The 20,692-nt window shown below is 44.6% G+C and overlaps 1 protein-coding gene and 1 long non-coding RNA gene across 3 annotated transcripts in view; both read right to left on the bottom strand.

Annotated features, from left to right (window-relative positions):
* Nucleotides 1-20,692, bottom strand: part of LOC117503795 (NLR family CARD domain-containing protein 3-like) — a 554,615-nt gene that overhangs the window by 124,409 nt on the left and 409,514 nt on the right. The window lies entirely within an intron of this gene.
* Nucleotides 15,411-19,929, bottom strand: LOC117503809. The gene is made up of 3 exons (XR_004558671.1): nt 19,825-19,929; nt 19,486-19,490; nt 15,411-15,422 (listed from the first exon to the last, which is right to left on the bottom strand). It is a non-coding gene; the product is annotated as an uncharacterized LOC117503809 (long non-coding RNA).

Raw genomic sequence — 20,692 nt, 5'->3', positions numbered from 1 at the left:
AGGGATGAAAGTAAGAGCTTCACACACTTGCATCATATCAAAGATGTTAATATTAAAGACTGATCTTAACCCACCTGCAGCGAGCGCTTCTCCGTGAAAATATCAAATATGCATAAATAAAAGAAACAGCCACACCAGCCAGGGTGAAAATAAGATTATTCAGTCTGGACCAAGCTGAAAGAAATCTGAAAACACTAGATTGGAATATTCAGTATATCACTTGAGAAATAAATCTCATTCATGTATTTTATATTAGTAGAATATACAATGTCAAAGCGACTGCCATGTGACCCACCAATTTGAGAGAAAAAGCTTTTTCATTCTATGAATTTGCTCTGACAGAATATCTCAGGAAGGAAAACCCGATGTTGTAGTGCTCTCAACACTGACGGCATAATTCACTTTCTTATAAGTGTTCTGTTATGTACTATGTTGTGATTCATGTAATAGTAGCGGTCCCTTTAAGAGTTCGGGTGACGTGTTCTGTTTCCGGTTTTTCTGTTGGCTCGCGGCGCCATGTTTGTAGTCTGTTAAAAATGCGTGGCGCCATGTTTGTAGTCTGTTAATAAACGCGACTAAAAGAGTCTTAATGTGAGAAGTTTCGGCTCGTCTTTTCGCCAAAAGACAACTTCTACACTGGTGACCCCGATGTTTGTTTACTGGACGTATCCAGATCGCCATGACTGCCAACGCTGTGTCTCTCAAGCTCCCCGAATTCTGGGAATCTTCTGCTTCAGCCTGGTTCGCTCAGACCGAGGCACAGTTTGCCTTGCGTCAGATCACCGCTGACGAAACTAAACACTACTGTAATCATGCCGTTTGGTTTGTTTGAGTTCCTGCACACCCCGTTTGGGCTCAAGAATGCTGCTCAAACTTTCCAGCGGCTCATGGACTGTGTGTTACGGGATCTGCCTTTCGTGTTTGTGTACCTTGACGACATCCTGGTGGCCAGTTCATCACCTTCAGAGCACCTTTCGCACCTTTGCACTCTGTTCGAGCGACTTACCGAGCACGGGCTCATCATCAATTCAGCCAAGTGCGAGTTCGGCTTTGTCCACCACAGACTTTCTGGGGCACAGAGTCACAAAGGACGGGGTCGTTCCTCTTCCGTCAAAAGTGGAGGCCATCACCACTTTCCCACGCCCAGTCACTGTCAAAGCCTTACAGGAGTTCCTAGGCATGGTTAACTTCTACCACCGTTTTCTCCGCAGGGCCGCCCAAATCATGCGACCCTTATACGAGGCTCTGAAAGGCGGCAAGCCTAAGCACACTGTGGGCTGTACCCCGGAAAGAGACAAGGCTTTTGCGGATGCTAAGACAGCCCTGGCTAAGGCTGCCATGTTAGCCCATCCCGCCTCCTCCGCCCCAATCGCACTTACCACGGACGCCTCAGACTACGCGGTCGGTGCGGTTTAAGAGCAATGGGTGGGTAATGCCTGGCAGCCTCTCGCCTTTTTCAGCAGGCAGTTGCGTCCCAGTGAACGGAAGTATAGCACCTTCGATAGGGAGCTACTTGGGGTGTACCTCACCATCCGACACTTTCGTTCACTGCTGGAGGGACGCCAGTTCACCGTTTTTGTGGACCACAAGCCTCTGACTTTCGCCATGTCCAAAGTCACTCAGCCATGGTCGGGCAGGCAAGCGGCAGCTGACTTACATTTCGGAGTTCACGACGGACATTGCACACCTTTCTGGAAAGCACAACCATGTCGCAGATTGCCTCTCCCGCGCTGTTGCGGGGGTGGTCCACATTGGCCTGGACTACGGCAGCATGGCAGCAGAGCAGGCCACAGACCCGGACGTGCAGGCTTGCCGTTCATCCGTTACTGGGCTGCAGCTGCAGGATGTGGCATTCGGCAACGCTGGCACCACTCTGCTTTGCAACGTCTCCATGGGCTCTCCTAGGCCTGTTGTGCCTGCGTAGTGGAGGCGACCTGTTTTTGACGCCATCCATGGCCTCTCACACCCTGGAACCAAGGCCTCACAACGGCTGGTGGCAGCCAAGTTTGTGTGGCACGGTCTTAAAAAGGATGTGAGGGACTGGGCGAACACCTGTGGAGTGCCAACGTGCCAAAGTACACCGCCACACCAAAGAGCCACTGGAACAGTTTCAAGTGCCAGAACAACGTTTCGACCACGTCAACATCGACCTAGTTGGCCCACTTCCACCCTTGCAGGGTTACACTCATGTGGTCACTATGGTCGACAGGACCACACGGTGGGCAGAGGCTGTTACACTGTCATCTATAACATCGGCTGATGTGGCACGGGCATTTATTGGCACCTGGGTGTCCCGTTTTGGCACCCCATCAGACATTTCCTTGGACCGGGCGTTCAGTTTACCTCTGAACTTTGGAATGCTGTCGCAGGAAGCTTGGGAGTTAAACTCCACCACACCACGGCCTACCACCCCCAGAGTAATGGCCTCTGCGAACGTTTTCACAGGTCAATGAAAGCCTCCCTGCGTGCTAGCCTGAAGGACAGTTCCTGGGCTGACAAGCTCCCATGGGTCATGCTGGGAATCAGGACAGCACCGAAGGAAGACCTTCAGGCCTCCTCCGCAGAGCTGGTCTATGGTCAGCCACTACGGGTCCCCGGGGATTTCGTCCCTAACACCACAACCCCTTGGTCAGCCACATTCCAGCACTCCAGCCTGTTGTTTAACGCCAGGCTGTTTGCTCCACTTCCTACTTCCTGTCACGGTTTGCCGAACTCTCACGTCCCCAATAGCCTACAGTATGCTGGCTATGTTTTCATTCGAGCAGATGGTCACCGTGGACCTCTCCGTTCGCCTTACGAGGGCCCTTTCTGTGTTGTGGAAACAGGGGACAAGCACTTTGTGGTAGACATTGGGGACAAACCGGAGTGTATATCTGTGGACCGCCTTAAGCCAGCTCACCTAGATCTGGCCACGCCAGTTGAATTGGCGCAACCCCCAAAACGAGGACGGCCTCTGACTACGCCCCCTTTTTCTGTTCCTCCTGCCCCTCGACCATGCCGCAGGGGAGCCCTGCAGACAGCCACTGAGGGGGCGGTTCCGCCTTCTCCCATACAGAGGAGCCGCACTGGACGTTTGATTCGCCCCCCACGCCATTGATACATTTTTTTATTTATTTTTTTTCAGGTGTCCTGTTAAAGTGAATTCTGGGGGGGCATGTGTAGTGCTCTCAACACTGACGGCATAATTCACTTTCTTATAAGTGTTCTGTTATGTGCTATGTTGTGATTCATGTAATAGTAGTTCGGGTGACGTGTTCTGTTTCCGGTTTTTCTGTTGGCGCGTGGCGCCATGTTTGTAGTCTGTTAAAAATGCGCGGCGCCATGTTTGTAGTCTGTTAAAAATGCACGGCGCCATGTTTGTAGTCTGTTAATAAACGCGACTAAAAGAGTCTTAATGTGAGAAGTTTCGGCTCGTCTTTTCGCCAAAAGACAACTTCTACAATGTGAAGAAAAAATCTGAGGCTGATTAAAAAGGGATAAATTGAGACTTATAAAAGTGAGACTTCTAATTGAATCACAAAACAAATGGTGAGATATTTATCACGACAAAGCATTCAGGCAATAAAACTCAAATAAAGTCACTACTTTACAGATTACAGATCGACACAAAAAATAAATCATTTTTTAACCTTTTTTCAGCAATTTCAGTAATTTCCTCACATCATTTATATTACATTTAATACACACAGTGGTGGGTGCAGATAACCAAAAAATTAACTTTGATAACAGATAATCAGATAACTGAAAAGTTATCTTTGATAAAGATAAAATGATAAACCCCCGCAAAATGTGTCAGAAATTACAGATAACCGGTGAATTCCAGTATTGTCTCCAGACACACTTACAACTACTAACAAGGTGATTTTGAATTTTAACACCACAATCACTTTTGGAAACATCAAAAGCAATAACAGACCCAAACAATGAGTCAGCACTTCTGCCTTTGAGCATCCTGTCCCACTACGGGAAACTTCTGTTTACTACATCACTTTCAGCACAGAACCAGCTGCAAGAAGCCGTACAGCTCAACTCTACCCAATGACAGCAAAATAAAGCCCTACTGAGTTATGGTTTGATTTATAAATGTTTTATTTATTTAATAATAATACATTCCATTTATAGGCACCTTTAAAACAACTCAAGGATACCATTACAATGCAGAAATAAGCAGATATAAAAGCATAGCAATAAACAAATTAGAATTAAAAACTTAAAAGGACATTTACCAGTTAAAATAAATGATTTAACAATTTAAAACAAGACAAAAGTTATGCAGTGAATGAGTGGAGCTCATGGTGAATATGCTTTCTTGAACAGGTGGGGTTTGAGACATGATTTAAAAATAACCAGGGAGTCAATGTTCTGGATATCTAGTGGAAGGAAGTTCCAAAGGTGGGGGCAGAGCGACTGAAAGCCCTAAATCTCATGGTGGTCAAGCGGGCAGGAGGAATGGTGAGGTTGAGAGAAGATGATGATCTGAGGGTGCGACTGGGGGTGTGTGTGTGTGTGTGTGTGTGTGTGTGTGTGTGTGTGTGTGTGTGTGTGTGTGTGTGTGTGTGTGTGTGTGTGTGTGTGTGTGTGTGTGTGTGTGTGTGTGTGTGTGTGTGTGTGTGTGAAGAAGTTCAATGAGGTATGCGTGGTGAGGTTGTGGAGGGCCTTGAAGGTTAGAAGGATGATTTTATAGTCAATGTGTTGAGTAATTGGAAGCCAGTGAAGTTGCTGAAGAACGGGGGTGATGTGGTGAATAAATGGTGTTCCTGTGATTATCTGAGCTGCTGCATTCTGAACCAGTTGGAGCTTATGAAGAAGCTTTTGGGGGAGACCAAAGAGGAGAGAGTTGCAATAGTCCAGGTGGGAGATGACCAAAGAGTGAACCAGGATGGCAGTGCTGACAGAAGTGAGTGACGGGTGTAGACGATTAATGTTTTGGAGATGGAAATATGCAGACCGGGTGATGGTATTGATGTGGGTTTGAAATGACAAAATACCATCAGTGAAATTGAATATTATGTTTCTGAAATATATTACCCAGGGGGCAAAGACAGATAATGAAAAGGATGGGACCAAGGACAGAGCTTTGGGGAACACCAGAGGAGAGGGGAGATGGCTGTGATGTAAATGTTTTAACTGAATATACTGAGTGCGGTCAGAGAGATAAGATAAAAACCAGTCTGAAGGAGTGCATGATGAACCAAGAGCTGCCAGTCTATGAAGGAGGAGAGAATGAGAAATGACCTATTTAACCTTTAGTTAACCAGCTGACAATCAATTGTCAGCGTGTCGCTGCACCCAAACACTGCACAAAAAAAGCATTTTCAGATCACTTTAACCCAGGTTTAAGTCAGCGCATCATCATATTTCTATTTAGTCTAATGACTGATGATGCAGAATAACTCTAAGCAAGATGGCAGCTGCTGGCAACAGCTCACAGGCTGCATCCGCCATCTAGAGGATTAAATAGAAATCAACGGTTTTACCCCAGTTGTTTGTTACCTGCGTTTTGTGTTATATGTTAACTCCTGTTGTTGCCTTTGAACTCCCTCTGTTTGTTTGGACTGGCCTCCTGTGTTTTGGTCAAATAAATCACCTTTGTTCTCCATTTACATCCTGTGCAGTTACTGTCTGTGTCCACACGAGGTGTCATTCCTATTGAGAATCCAGCCCTCAGTGCAACTGTGCATGTGCACCCATACACAGTTCACCGGCGTGAAGTTAGACAGTCGACAGTAGTTCATTATTCAGACAGGAATTCGTGATGAAGTAGTTCTGGTTGTATTATGGGCAAAAAAATGTTTTTAAAATGGAAATAAACGTGCCTTGTTGAATTCTACCTTTAAAAAAATCCAAAATAAAACAATGATTTGCTTTTGATGCTTAAAACAGTAATTTGGTTATAAAGCCTAAACCAAAAATTTAATCTGTCAACTCCTTACACCTCACTCACGTCACAACTTTAGTGAAAAAAAGTGCTGCAAAAACAATTATGAAAAGAGCTTACAGTTACACATCAAAAAACAATGAGAAATAAAAGAATGACAAAAACAATTTAAAAATTTAAAAAAATAGTCAAGATGACATGTGACTACTGTACAAATAATATTTAGAAAATTCTGATTTTTTTGTGCTGAATAACTGTCCACACTGAAGCAGTAACAGCTTTTACATGGGCAACTGCATTTTGGCACCAACTGCCCAGATATGTCAAGTGTCCTTGCCCCATACCCACCAACCACTATTTCACCCCCTCCCACCCTCAATTTTACTGTATTTAATAATATGTCAAACTACTGTCTGGAATTTGATTGTTGTTAAATGGTATATAGAAATCCCATTCCATCTCCTCAATCCCATCGTCACGTCTTCCGAAGAGGAAGCAGAGACTGCGGACTCAGAGGCGGACTCGTCCATTACCCAGGCCGAAGTCACCGAGGTGGTTAGAAAGCTCCTCGGTGGCAAGGTTCCTGGGGTAGATGAAATCCGTCCTGAGTACCTTAAGTCTCTGGATGTTGTGGGACTGTCTTGGCTGACACGCCTCTGCAACATTGCATGGCGATCGGGGACAGTGCCTCTGGATTGGCAGACTGGGGTGGTGGTCCCTCTGTTTAAGAAGGGGGACCGGAGGGTGTGTTCCAACTATAGTGGGATCACACTCCTCAGCCTCCCCGGTAAGGTCTGTTTCAGAGTATTGGAGAGGAGAATTCGACCGATGGTCAAACCTCGGATTCAGGAGGAGCAGTGTGGTTTTCGTCCTGGTCACGGCACACTGGACCAGTTCTACACACTCCATCGGGTGCTCGAGGGTTCATGGGAGTTCGCCCAACCAGTCCACATGTGTTTTGTGGATCTGGAGAAGGCGTTCGACCGTGTCCCTCAGGGCACCCTGTGGGGAGTGCTCCGGGAGTATGGGGTCTGGGGTCCTTTGCTAAGGGCTATCCGGTCCCTGTACGACCGCAGCAGGAGCTTGGTTCGCATTGCCGGTAGTAAGTCACACCTGTTTCCAGTGCACGTTGGCCTCCGCCAGGGCTGCCCTTTGTCACCGGTTCTGTTCATTATTTTTATGGACAGAATTTCTAGGTGCAGCCAGGGTGTAGAGGGGGTCTGGTTTGGGAATCACAGAATCTCGTCTCTGCTGTTTGTGGACAATGTGGTTCTGTTGCCTTCGTCAAATCAGGACCTTCAGCGTGCACTGGGGCGGTTTGCAGCCAAGTGTGAAGCGTCCGGGATGAAAATCAGCACCTCCAAATCCGAGGCCATGGTTCCCGACCGGAAAAAGGTGCTTTGCCCTCTTCAGGTCGGTGGAGTGTCCTTACCTCAAGTGGAGGAGTTTAAGTATCTCGGGGTCTTGTTCATGAGTGAGGGACGGATGGAGCGTGAGATCGATAGATGGATCGGTGCAGCATCTGCAGTGATGCGGTCGCTGTATGGGACCGTCGTGGTGAAGAGAGAGCTGAGTAGGGGGGCAAAGCTCTCGATTTACTGATCGATCTACGTTCCAATCCTCACCTATGGTCATGAGATTAGGCTCATGACCGAAAGAACGAGATTGCGAGTACAAGCGGCCGAGATGAGTTTCCTCCGCAGGTTGGCTGGGTGCTCCCTTAGAGATAGGGTGAGGAGCTCAGTCACTCGGGAGGAGCTCGGAGTCGAGCCGCTGCTCCTCCACGTCAAAAGGAGTCAGTTGAGGTGGCTCGGGCATCTTTTCCGGATGCCCCCTGGACGCCTCGCTGGAGAGGTGTTCCGGGCACGTCCCATTGGGAGGAGGCCCCGGGGAAGACCCAGGACATGCTGGAGGGACTACATCTCTCGGCTGGCTTGGGAAAGCCTTGGGGTTCCCCCGGAGGAGCTGGGGGAGGTGTGTGTGGATCGGGAGGTCTGGGCGGCTTTGCTTGAGCTGCTGCCCCCGTGACCCAACTCCGGATAAAGCGGAAGAAAATGGATGGATGGATGGTATATAGAAAACATAATTGTTTAGTTTTTTCTTAATTTCACTTTTGTTTTCCTGCAAAATGTACCATTAATAATGCAGTTAAAGTACCAGATCACACATGTTAGTCTAAAGCAGTGGCGGATGCTGGTCTTTCAAGAAGGGGAAGCTCAATTTCGGCCTACATCATAAAATGTGTCGATTTATTTATACGTAAATTCTACCCTCCGTTCCTTTTCAAGAAAATGATCTGTGACCCTGTCGTACCAACAAGGCGTCTTTTCCAGGGACTTGACTAGTGTCCTCTCAATGGCCGGCAGAGTTAGGCTGCTTAAACGGCCTTGGCTCATGGTGTTGCGGGTGTAAGACTTGAGCTGCTTTAAACAGGAGAAGCTCCTCTCTACACCTGCAGATGTAGCTCCAATCGTTGCCACTAATGACAATAGTTTGTACACCTGAGGCATTGCACTGTCCAACTCCATGTCTTTCAGAAACAGCAAGAAATCACATAGCTTTCCCCTGTTGCCCTGCAAGTCCTGGTTTGAATATAGGACTTGAAGTTCACACCTCAGTCTCCCTGAATCAAAGAACTGGCCAAAACTTTTCAGGACACTCTGAAATGCCTCCTCTGGAAACACTTGTCTCATCTCATCAAATTTCCCTGGATTGACCAATTCCAAGAAGCGCAGACTTTCCAAATTTGCAAAACGCCGAGGTAGCTGTTCTGTGAGATTGTCTAGGATGGCCATGTACAGATTTCTGTAGCACTCCTTGGGATCCTGTAGTTGTGACAGACGGCATTTTCTCATGGGCTCAGTTTGTGGGTCTGATGTGAGATCTGCTGCTTTGGCATAAACAGCTTGGAAAGCCCCCTCTGACCTCTTTGACAAAAGCAAGAAGAGACTCAATTCTTTTCTTGCAGTACAGAACATCCATAGCTCTCTGCTGGACAATGTCAAACACCACATCAGTCTCAGAGAAGATTTGTTCATATGTGTACAACATGAACACAAACTCAAAATGCTCGTTTCATCAGAAGGCCTTTGGCACAGTCTAATGTGTCATCATCCATGGACTTATCTGCAATGATCATCTCAAAGGTTTGCAGGAGGGCATCATAATTGTTTGCCACAGTGCTCACTATCCGTGATGTGAAATTCCATCGAGTAGGAGCATTTCTGGGCAACCTTGAGCAGCCTGCAGACTCAAGAAAAGACATCCTCTTTGTGGATTTTGAGAAAAATGTGGCAAACCCAGAGCGTGATGCAAAAAATATTCTGCACTCAGATAAGCATTTAGCCCCCTGAGACAGAACCAGATTCAGTCTGTGTGCATAGCAATGCACAAACATTGCACTGGGGGCTATTGCTTTAACTTTGGCCTGCAAACCATTGACAGCTGAGTTACTTTTCCCCACCTTTTGCACCAAATTAATCTGAGGAGTTGATCTGCCCTGTTGTTTAAGTTTTTCTTCGTAAGGAAGACTATCAAATGGCTTTGCCAAAATCCGGTCCACAACATTCAAATTGTCTGCCATTATGTGCAGCTTGCTAGCTGGGACTGGCGCGAGGCTCGTGTTAAGTTTGTCCGCCTGTGAGCGCTTTGTGACGGTGGAGGAGCTCAGCAGCACCCGCTGCTCGGTAGTGATAGAAACTGCGATAGAAGTCAGAAAGAGTGATAGAAGTCAGTCTCCAAACACAAGCAGCTACAAAAAAAAAAAAAAAAAACCCCACCAGAAATAGAAGCTCAATTTGTTGCTAGTCCTTTTTAACAAAGAAAATGCTGCTAAGAGGATTAGGAAAGTCTCCGGTTCAACTCAGAACAGAATGAAAATGCTCCCACGGATGTTTACACCAAAAGATCGCTGATTTGCTCATTTCGCTGTCAATCAAAAAGGGATTCAGCCTCAGACAGATCATCCAATCATCATGCAGAAGCTGAGCGTCCGGGCCAGCCGAGGCCCGCCCACTGCCCCATAGACCTCCAGACACGCTGAGCGTCTGATGGGCGGGACAAAGCCCAGCATTTATCCAATGACTCGTCTCGTTTCGAGGCACCCTTTGCTTCGCTCTTGAACTCCGTGGACGTCCACACTGTTTAAAGCACGTTGATTGCGTTGTAGCGCATATTTAGTCAATGACATGTACACACAACAATATATATTTGATCACTTATTTTTTGACATTTTAGGGGAAGCTGAGCTTCCCTTGCAGTCTTAGAGCAATCGCCTCTGGTCTAAAGCCAAAATGCTTCCAAAATAAATATCATGAAAATGATATTTGAAATCATAGATTTGACTCCAGTATTTAATATATGTTACTAATACACTACGAAAGGTTACACTAAACAGCGCTGTCCAAAGACATTCCAGAAAGGACCAAGAGGGTTCAGGGTTTGTGTTTGTTTTTGCAACAACTGACTCCTATAGGTGATTTCATTGATAAACATCAGTTTGTTCAGATGGAATGAGTTTGTCAGTGAAATCACCTGCTGGAGTCAGTGATGAAAAAGAAAACCTGCACCGTTCTGGAATGTCTTTGGACACCACTGCACGAAGAACCTTTCTGCTGATTCTTAAAGCGTTACAAAGAGAACAGGTGAAATATTACATAAACAATCAGAAAAAAAACATATAAAGATCAATGTTTATGATTTGTTATGAAACCTCTGGAATCAACAGAATCTAATAATGTCCATGCAAAAAAAAAAAAAAAAAAAACTTACATATCTTTGTAAAAGTAGCCAATCACCCATTTCTATTTTTAATTTGAATTCAGAATGCAAAAAAAAAAAAAAAAAAAAGTATATCAGTGTAAACCGTACTGCTATGAGTATTAGTTTCATTAAAATCTTAATGATACCATCCTGAGTACAAACACCAGAAACATGATTGATTAATCTGTATTTTCAAGCTAAAAGCACAAAGTAAAAGCTTTTAATTTTGTCATGTTGATGGAGGAGCGCTCACTATTTTTGGCACGGTGGGCCGTCCTGCCAACCCTGTGGAAGGGAATTGTTGCCTGGAAAATTCATTCATCTTTTCCAACAATAAATCCAAAAAGTCAGTGTTTTGGTCCTGTGTGGACGGACAATCAGTGCACCTGTTTGACTCTCAGTGGGATCAGCAGGACCAAGAAGACGACCATGAAACCACTTTGTGTGTTCTGAATAATGATGCAGGTTGATGTGAACTTGAAGTTGTTTGTGTTCAGACATAATGTGAGTAAACTGTTTCTGATTGGTCCACAGAGTGAAGCAGCAGAGCTCAGAGGTTCTCAGGGTTCAATCTGCTCAGCAGCATCAAACACACCTGAACCACATGTTTCTGGTCTGTTGACTTAAATCAAATATTATCATTGAACAGTTTGTTCATAATGTCTTCATGCTGCAGAAATAAACACTTTGATGATGTTTATTCTCTCATTTATATTCATGAGAGCATCATTCATGGGTTTACTGTTGTTGAAAGTGATGATTTGAATTATTTGTGCTTTATTTTGATAAATTCTGATGTTGATCTTTCATAAAAATGATTTAAAGGATTTAACTTTTCAGTCTGTTTTTAACTGAACTGGAGTTTATGAACAAAATCGAGAGAAACTCATAATAAAAAAAATAGTATAATGTGGAGACAAAATCCTCACTTGTAAAAAAGTGATGAGTTTCTTCGTCCATGTTTATATTCTGCTGCAGAATTTCGAGGAGAACATGTTGATGTTTGTTAAAAATGAGCTGAAGAGCATCCAGAAGGTTCTCCTGACAGATGATGCAGAATACTTGGAGAGTCAGAGTGAGGATGAGGAGCAGAGGAGCAGCAGACTGGTTTTCCTGGACCTCACAGTGACCTTGATGAGGTCAATGAATTATGATGAGCTGGCTGACTGTCTGCTGAGCAGTAAGAGGACTTCTGTCCACATTTAACACAGACACTAAATAACACGTGATGTTCGTCCATTTGAAATATATTCATGTGTGAATTCTATCAGGAAAACAGGAAGTGATGTCATCATTCAATAACTGATCTGTGCTGTTTGTTCTTTCAGGAACTCGTGCTAAAGTTTGTCGTCATAAATTCAAATCTAAGATGAAGCAGAAGTTTGACCGTGTGTTTGAGGGGATCTCTAAAGCAGGAAAGACGACTCTTCTGAAGGAGATCTACACAGAGCTCTACATCACAGAGGGCGGGGCTTCAGAGGTCAACAAGGAACATGAGGTCAGACAGATTGAAGCAGCATCCAGGAAAACAGACACACAACAAAGAACAATCACATGTGAAGACATCTTTAAAGTCTCAGCTGACACACAGCCACCAATCAGAACAGTGCTGACAAAGGGCGTGGCCGGCATCGGGAAAACAGTCTTAACACAGAAGTTGACTCTGGACTGGGCTGAAGGACGAACCAACCAGGACGTCCTCTTCATATTTCTATTCACTTTCAGAGAGCTGAATGTGCTGAAAGAGAAGAAGTTCAGCTTGGTGGAACTTGTTCATCACTTCTTTGCTGAAATCAAAGAAGCAGGAATCTGCAGCTTCCAACACTTCCAGGTCTTGATCATCTTGGACGGTCTGGATGAGTGTCGCCTCCCTCTGGACTTCCACAGCAATGTCATCCTGACTGATGTCACAGAGTCGAGCTCAGTGGATGTTCTGCTGACAAACCTCATCAGGAGGAACCTGTTTCCCTCTGCTCACCTCTGGATCACCACACGACCTGCAGCAGCCAATCAGATCCCTCCTGAGTGTGTGGACATGGTGACAGAGGTCAGAGGCTTCACTGACCCTCAGAAGGAGGACTACTTCAGGAAGAGATTCAGAGATGAGGAGCAGTCCAGAAGAATAATCTCCCACATGAAGACATCACGAAGCCTCCACATCATGTGTCACATCCCAGTCTTCTGCTGGATCACTGCTACAGTTCTGCAGCACGTGTTGGACACCAGAGACACACCAGAGCTGCCAGAGACCCTGACTGAGATGTACATCTACTTCCTGGTGGTTCAGTCCAAAGTGAAGAAAGTCAAGTATGATGGAGGAGCTGAGACAGATCCACTGTGGAATCCAGAGAACAGGAAGATGATTGTGTCTCTGCGAAAACTGGCTTTTGAGCAGCTGCAGAAAGGGAACCTGATCTTCTATGAAGAGGACCTGACAGAGTGTGGCATCGATATCAGAGCAGCCTCAGTGTACTCAGGAGTCTTCACACAGATCTTTAAAGAGGAGAGAGGACTCTACCAGGACAAGGTCTTCTGCTTCATCCATCTGAGTGTTCAGGAGTTTCTGGCTGCTCTTTATGTCCATCTGACCTTCAACCAGTCTGGAGTCAATCTGCTGTCAGAAGAACAAACAACATCCAGAAAGATTAAAATATTTAAAGAAAAACCTGAACTAAGACGTCTCCATCAGAGTGCTGTGGACGAGGCTTTAAAGAGTCCAAATGGACACCTGGACTTGTTCCTGCGCTTCCTTCTGGGTCTTTCCCTGCAGACCAATCAGACTCTCCTACGAGGCCTGATGACACAGACAGACAGAATCTCAGAGACCAATCAGAAAACAGTCGAGTACATCAAGAAGAAGTTCGATGAGAATCTGTCTGTAGAGAGAAACATCAATCTGATCCACTGTCTGAATGAACTGAAGGATCGTTCTCTAGTGGATCAGATCCCTGAGCTCAGGACGTCTCTCTGTAGAACATCTGTCTCCTTCTCATTTATCAGCTCTGATTTTCATCTTGTCATCAGATCAACATCTGGCTGTGTTTGACCTGAAGAAATACTCTGCTTCACATGAGGCTCTTCTGATGCTGCTGCCAGTGATCAAAGCATCTAAAAAAGCTTTGTAAGGACAGAGACACTTTGATATTTGAACAATAACTTAATTTATAATATGAAACTCTTTCTTGTTTTTAATCGTCTCTGCAGGTTGTCTGTCTGTAATCTGTCAAAGAGAAGCTGTGAAGTTCTGTCTTCAGTTCTCAGCTCTCAGTCCTCCAGTCTGACAGAACTGGACCTGAGTAACAACCAGCTGAAGGATTCAGGAGTGAAGCTGCTGTCTGCTGGACTGGAGAGTCCACACTGTGACCTGGACACTCTCAGGTCAGGATTTAGTTTCTGCTTCAAATGTTTCAAAATGTTTCTCTGAATTCTAAAATGTTTCATCAGATTCAGTTTCACATCAACACTCAGATATGTCGTCTGAACCAGAACTAAAGGATTTCAGTCTCTGTTGTAAACATGTCAGGGTGGTGCAGCGGGTATCACATGCTCACAGCAATAAGGTCCCTGCTGATGAGACTTTGGTGTCATTAGAGTGTCTGTCCAGCATCACCTCTCAAAGGGAGTTGCAGCTTGTTCTTCCTCCCATAAAGGGCGATGCTGCTGCTGAGTCTGTGAGTCAGACCCAACCAGTGTGGCTCTTAACTGGCCTCTCAGTGATCGATCAATGTGTTTGATGGAAAAACAGAACGTTTCTGGCACCTTTCCCTTCCTCACAACTCGGGCTCAGGACATAAAGTCTCTCTTGGCTCAGCAGAGGTGATCATGCTGGATCTTTTCTGAAATTATGTCATAGCCCCGCCTCTGTAACCTCAACCTTTCATCATGAATGACATGTTGTTAACAGTGTAATTTTTCTCACTACCAGTAAGCTGAAGAGATGAAGGATGGCTGTGGTGAATGGTGGGACCATAACTCATAAAATAATTACAGAAGAGACTTTCAGCTTTTTAAAATGTTTTTTTTTTTCTTCTTGTTCTTGGTGGCACAAAGTGGTGGCTTCCTCCAGCTTATGGTCTGGGAGAGCTCCAAAACTTGGAATGGCATGAAAAAAAAAATTATCCAGGAAAAAAGAGAGGGAACACCCTAAATTTGAAAATCTGCATGATGTCGAAGCACCATTGTGCCATTACTTCAGGACAGCCCTGGACTAAAGATACTGTTTAAAAAAGCAAAACTACTTTTTATCCAATTACTTGTTTAATTGATAGAATGCTGTACTTAATATAAATATATACAGTGAGGAAAACAAGTATTTGAACACCCTGCAATTTTGCAAGTTCTCCCACTTAGAAATCATGGAGGTGTCAGAAATTTTCATCTTAGGTGCATGTCCACTGTGAGAGACATAATCTAAAAAAAAAAAAAAAAAAAAAAAAGATAAATCTGGAAATCACAATGTATGATTTTTTTTTTAATAATTTATTTACTGCTGCAAATAAGTATTTGACCCCCTACCAACCAGCAAGAATTCTGGCTCTCACAGACCTGTTAATTTTTCTTTAAGAAGCCCTCTTATTCTAGACTCTTTATCTGTATTAATTGCACCTGTTTGAACTTGTTACCTGTATAAAAGACACCTGTTCACACACTCAATCAACCTGTCTACCATAGCCAAAACCAAAGAGCTGTCTAAGGACACCAGGGACAAAACTGTAGACCTGCACAAGGCTGGGATGGACTACAGGACAAAAGGCAAGCAGCTTGGTAGAAGACAACAATTGTTCTGATTATTTATTAGAAAGTGAAAGAAACACAAGATGACTGTCAATCTCATTCAGTGTGGGATTCCATGCAAGATCTCACTTTGTGGGGAAAGGATGAGTCTGAGCAAGCTCAAAACTAAACAGGAGGACCTGGTCAATGACCTGAAGAGAGCTGGGACCACAGTCACAAAGATTACATTAGTAACACATGATGCTGTCATGGTTTAAAAACCTGCAGGGCAGCAAAGTCCCCCTGCTCAAGCCAGCACATGTCCAGGCCCGTTTGAAGTTCACCACTGACCATCTGGATGATCTACAGGAGGCATGGGAGAAGGTCATGTGGTCAGATGAGATCAGAATAGAGCTTTTTGGAATCAACTCCACTTACCATGTTTAGAGGATGAGAACAACCCCAAGAAAACGATTCCAACAGCGAAGCATGCGGGTGGAAACTTCATACTCTAGGGGTACTCTTCTGCAAAGGGGACAGGACGATTGCACCGTATTGAAGGGAGGATGGATGGGGTCATGTATTGCGAGATTTTGGCAAACAACCTCCTTCCCTCAGTAAGAGCATTGAAGATGGGTCATGGCTGGGTTTTCCAGCATGACAGTGACCCCAAACACACAGCCAGGGCATCTAAGGAGGGGCTCCATAAGAAGCATTTCAAGGTCCTGGAGTGGCCTGGCCAGTCTCCAGACCTGAACTCAATAGAAAATCTTTGGAGGGAGCTGAAACTCCAAACCTGAAAGATTTGGAGAAGGTCTGTATGGAGGAGTGGACTAAAATCCCTGCTACAGTGTGTGAAAACCTGGTGAAAAACTACAGGAAACATTTGACCTCTGTAATTGCAAACAAAGGCTACTGTACCAAATATTAACATTGATTTTCACAGGTCTTGAAATACTTATTTGCAGCAGTAACATACAAATAAATTATTAAAAAAATCATACATTGTGATTTCCAGATTTTTTTTTTTTTAGATTATGTCTCTCACAGTGGACATGCGCCTAAGATGAAAATTTCAGAACCCTCCATGATTTCTAAGTGGGAGAACTTGCAAAATCGCAGGTTGTTCAAATACGTATTTTCCTCACTGTATATATATATATATATATATATATATATATATATATATATATATATCTTGGTGGAATGAACTGTATGCATGTGCACCCCAACAGAATGGAAACTGTGCGGGAGATCATTTTAGGTGATCAGCCATGATAGTTATTAAATATTCTATATGGGTTATTCTTTGTCCTTTATGAAACAACAGAATGAGTCTGCTTTCAGCTGAACCTTTACATGATGATGACAGTGAAGATAAAAGCAGAGATTTTATTTAGCAGCACAAACAAGCAAACAGTCACAACTGTTGATTTTGTTTTCAGAAGGAGCCAGAACTTGTCACTCTGTGTTTCTTGTCCTGTGGTGTGTCTCATTTGTCACATTTCATCTCATAGCACCTACAGTGCGCTGCACGCCATCTTGTAGCAGAAAACTTTTCAAAGTTGGAAAAAAAGAGTTGTTTTGCATAACACTTCTACATTTTATTTATTTTTTTGACATGGAAAAGGTTCTTAATTTGATCAGACAACACTCAGGGTGTAGAGCAAAATGGATGAACATTGTACTTTGGTAAGAACAGCATTTTTTAACCTTCCCTGTCAAACCAAATTTGGTTTGACAGGGAAGGTGTTGGGAATGGGACCAGGAATGTAAGGTTTCAAACCCCAAATGCAAAGACAGACTCAGATGGATCATTGCCAAAAACCCAGGTGATTTATTACAGTCAAAGTGAGAACTAACAAAAGCTTACAAGTGGAATGAAGAAAACTGTGAGAGAATCAGTATTCAAAAAGGTAAAAAAGAACACAATTCTTCTCAGAGGGGAAAATCAGAAAGCAGTACTAACAAACCGGAGGGTAGAACAAAGCTCTGTTACTATCAACCAAAAGACAAACAATGGACTCACAAAGAAAAGACAAACCGGGAATGTTATAAATAAACCAACTAATCAACCCAGGTGTTAATGATTAAGACACTTGTAGACAGGTGAGGAAACAAGAATAACCACAAAAGGGCAGCAACAACAAAAGCATCACCAAAAGACAGAGTATAACACAAGACCATCAAACAATCAAATAAACCTCTAAGAAATAAATGCAAACCTAAAGAGCGAATGGAGACACTTAACACAGAACACTAAAAGAACAAACAAACACGAGGAAATATCTAAACAATGAAAAGGATATTACAAGACAGAAAATGCAAAAGGCATCAGATGAGGGAGAAGTCAGGATCCAAAAGTAACATGTGATTAAGAAGAACAAAACTCACTGTGACCAATAACAAAATACAACGACCACGTAAACATAATCATCATCCACATAACCAGGTAATCCAAAACTAATGAAGAAGGGAAATACAGGCAGAGTGGACAGTGGATGTGAGACACAAGAGATGAAGTGAAGAGGACGAAGACGAAGCAGGAGGAGGACAACAGGTGCACAGGGTGGAACACACACACACGGGCAAGTGCACAGTACTTCATCCATGCACACACACGTGCACAAAAAGCACAGAAAGTAAAAAGTGCAACAGGAAGACAACCAGGTAAACGGAAGAGGACTCAGAGGAGGAACAGATCTAATCAATACACATGAGACAGATGACCAGAGGGTGAAATTAAACATGCAACAGACTAGAAAGGAACATGAACATAACAATCCTCAAAAGAACCCCAGCTGGGCGGGCCGCTGGGCGGAACCACTACAGAAACAAACACTTTCAGATTTGACTCAATGTTCTAAAGGAGTAAGTGTTGTGTGGGCCGCTGAAGAGGAGGTACTGCTGGCCCACCATTCAGAGGGCGCCCTGCCTGGAGTGCGGGCTTCAGGCACGAGAGGGCGCTGCCGCCTCACAGGACAGCCGAGAGTGACAGCTGTCACTCATTAACTCCTGACAGCTGTCCCCAATCATCAACCACTCCATATAAGCTGGAAGACATCTCCACCCCGCTGCCGAGATATCGTTTGCCTTTGGAGGTATATTCTCAGCCGTGTTCAGTAGGTGCTACTGTACTCGTTATTGTGTTCCTGTTTTGGAGGTGGAGGTGTCTTACCCACCATTGAGGAACTGTCGCTACTTGTATTTGCTGGGTGTACACACACCCACACATAACTGTTTCTGCTTCCTGCCAGCAGTACCAGATCTGACAGCCGGAGACGGTGGCCACCTGGGGACTCAGAACTTGGTGGCTCCAGTATTCTCCGAGTTCGGTGGCAGTGGAAATCGTGTGGGATCCGGCTCTTCTCTGGACGGACGTCTTCTATCCTCGCGCCTGCCCACACATCACCTTAGTACATTTGACTCTGTCCAAATTCTGTATTTGTCTGTATTTCGTTGTGCACGCTTCACAACAGTAAAGTGTTGTATTTTTGGCACATCTATTGTCCGTTCATTTACGCCCCCTGTTGTGGGTCCGTGTCATTACACTTTCACAACAGTAAGTCCTACATTGGTCCTGAGATCTGTTTGTGCCGGTGCTTATCTCTGGATTACATAATGTCTAGTGGATGAGAGTCTACAACTCCCTGTGTACGGGACGTCAGTTACTTCCCCAGCCAGGGCCAGAACCCATTTACAGCTGGGTGGACTGAGACAAAATGGTAAATGGACTGCATTTATATAGTGCTATACCATCTGCATCAGATGCTCAAAGCACTTTACAATTATGCTTCACATTCACCCAGATGTCAGGGTGCTGCCATCCAAGGCGCTCACTACACACCGGGAGCAACTAGGGGATTAAGGACCTTGCCCAAGGTCACTTAGTGATTTTCTGGTCAGGCTGGGATTTGAACCAGTGATCCTCTGGTCTCAAGCCCAACGCTTAACCACTAGACCATCACCTCTCCTTGAAAGATTATGTCTTGTCCAAGGACACAGACAGACAAAGTGAGTGGGACTCAAACGCAGGTCTACATATTGACAGTCCAGCTCCTTATCCACTCAGCTACCTGCTCTACAGTGTTACACAGCTGGTTTATGAATCCTGTCTGAGGTGAAGAACAAACTGAACCTTTACATGACGACACAAATCTTTTTCTTGTTGATTATTTTCTCTGCAGGTTGTCTGGCTGTAATCTGTCAGAGAGAAGCTGTGAAGTTCTGTCTTCAGTTCTCAGCTCTCAGTCCTCCAGTCTGACAGAACTGGACCTGAGTAACAACCAGCTGGAGGATTCAGGAGTGAAGCTGCTGTCTGCTGGACTGGAGAGTCCACACTGTCACCTGGACACTCTCAGGTCAGGATTTAGTTTCTGCTTCAAATGTTTCAAAATGTTTCTCTGAATTCTAAAATGTTTCATCAGATTCAGTTTCACATCAACACTCAGATATGTCGTCTGAACCAGAACTAAAGGATTTCAGTCTCTGTTGTAAACATGTCAGGGTGGTGCAGCGGGTATCACATGCTCACAGTAAGAAGGTCTTAGGTTCAGTTCCCATTAAAGTTCAGGTCCATTGTGTGTGGAGTTTACATGTTCTCTCCGTGTCTGTGAGTTTATTCCTGACATTAAAATCATGTTCATTAGTTTCCAGCTCCTCCCACTGCCCTTGAACAAGGTAGTGTCTGTAGACTTGTCCTGAGTCTTCTCTGTGGCTCATTTTTTTCATCATATCCTCAGATCACTCCCTCCACCTTCTCAACACCCTCTCCTCACTGGTCAGCACTATAAAAATTTGCAAATTGTATTACTTACCTACTGTACATCCTTTCCGGTTCTGTGGCCAATCAGAACAAGTCCTTTTCTCTTTATTCTTCCACAGTTCATGTGTCCTTTCTTTAGTTTTTCTCTTTTCACTTTACACCACCTCCTGTCTACTTCGACTTTCTTCTCCTCTCCAATGATCTCAATTCGTTTCTCCAACCTACTTGCTACTTGCTGCTGCATCCTGACTGTCCTGCTCTCGTGGGTTTCTTCCACCCAAACTCAGATTTCATCCTGCACCGGCCGGCGTCTTTCCTTTCCTCTGGCTTTGTTGTTCTCAGATCTCAGGCTGCTCCCAAAGTCTGCCTGACCTGCTGTAACTGTCCTCACCAGCTCTCTGTGCTTCAGTCTGTTCCACTGGCTCTTCATCCTTCCGTTTCCTGCCTGTCTTCACCTGGATCCCTGCTGATGAGACTTTGGTGTCATTAGAGTGTCTGTCCAGCATCACCTCTCAAAAGGGAGAGGTGATGCTGGACAGTCTCTCTTGGTTCAGCAGAGGTGATCAAGCTGGAGC

The sequence above is a fragment of the Thalassophryne amazonica genome, chromosome 22 (assembly GCF_902500255.1).
Source record: "Thalassophryne amazonica chromosome 22, fThaAma1.1, whole genome shotgun sequence".
In the NCBI taxonomy this organism is placed as follows: Eukaryota; Metazoa; Chordata; class Actinopteri; order Batrachoidiformes; family Batrachoididae; genus Thalassophryne; species Thalassophryne amazonica.
This window is presented reverse-complemented; position numbering and strand designations above follow the sequence as displayed.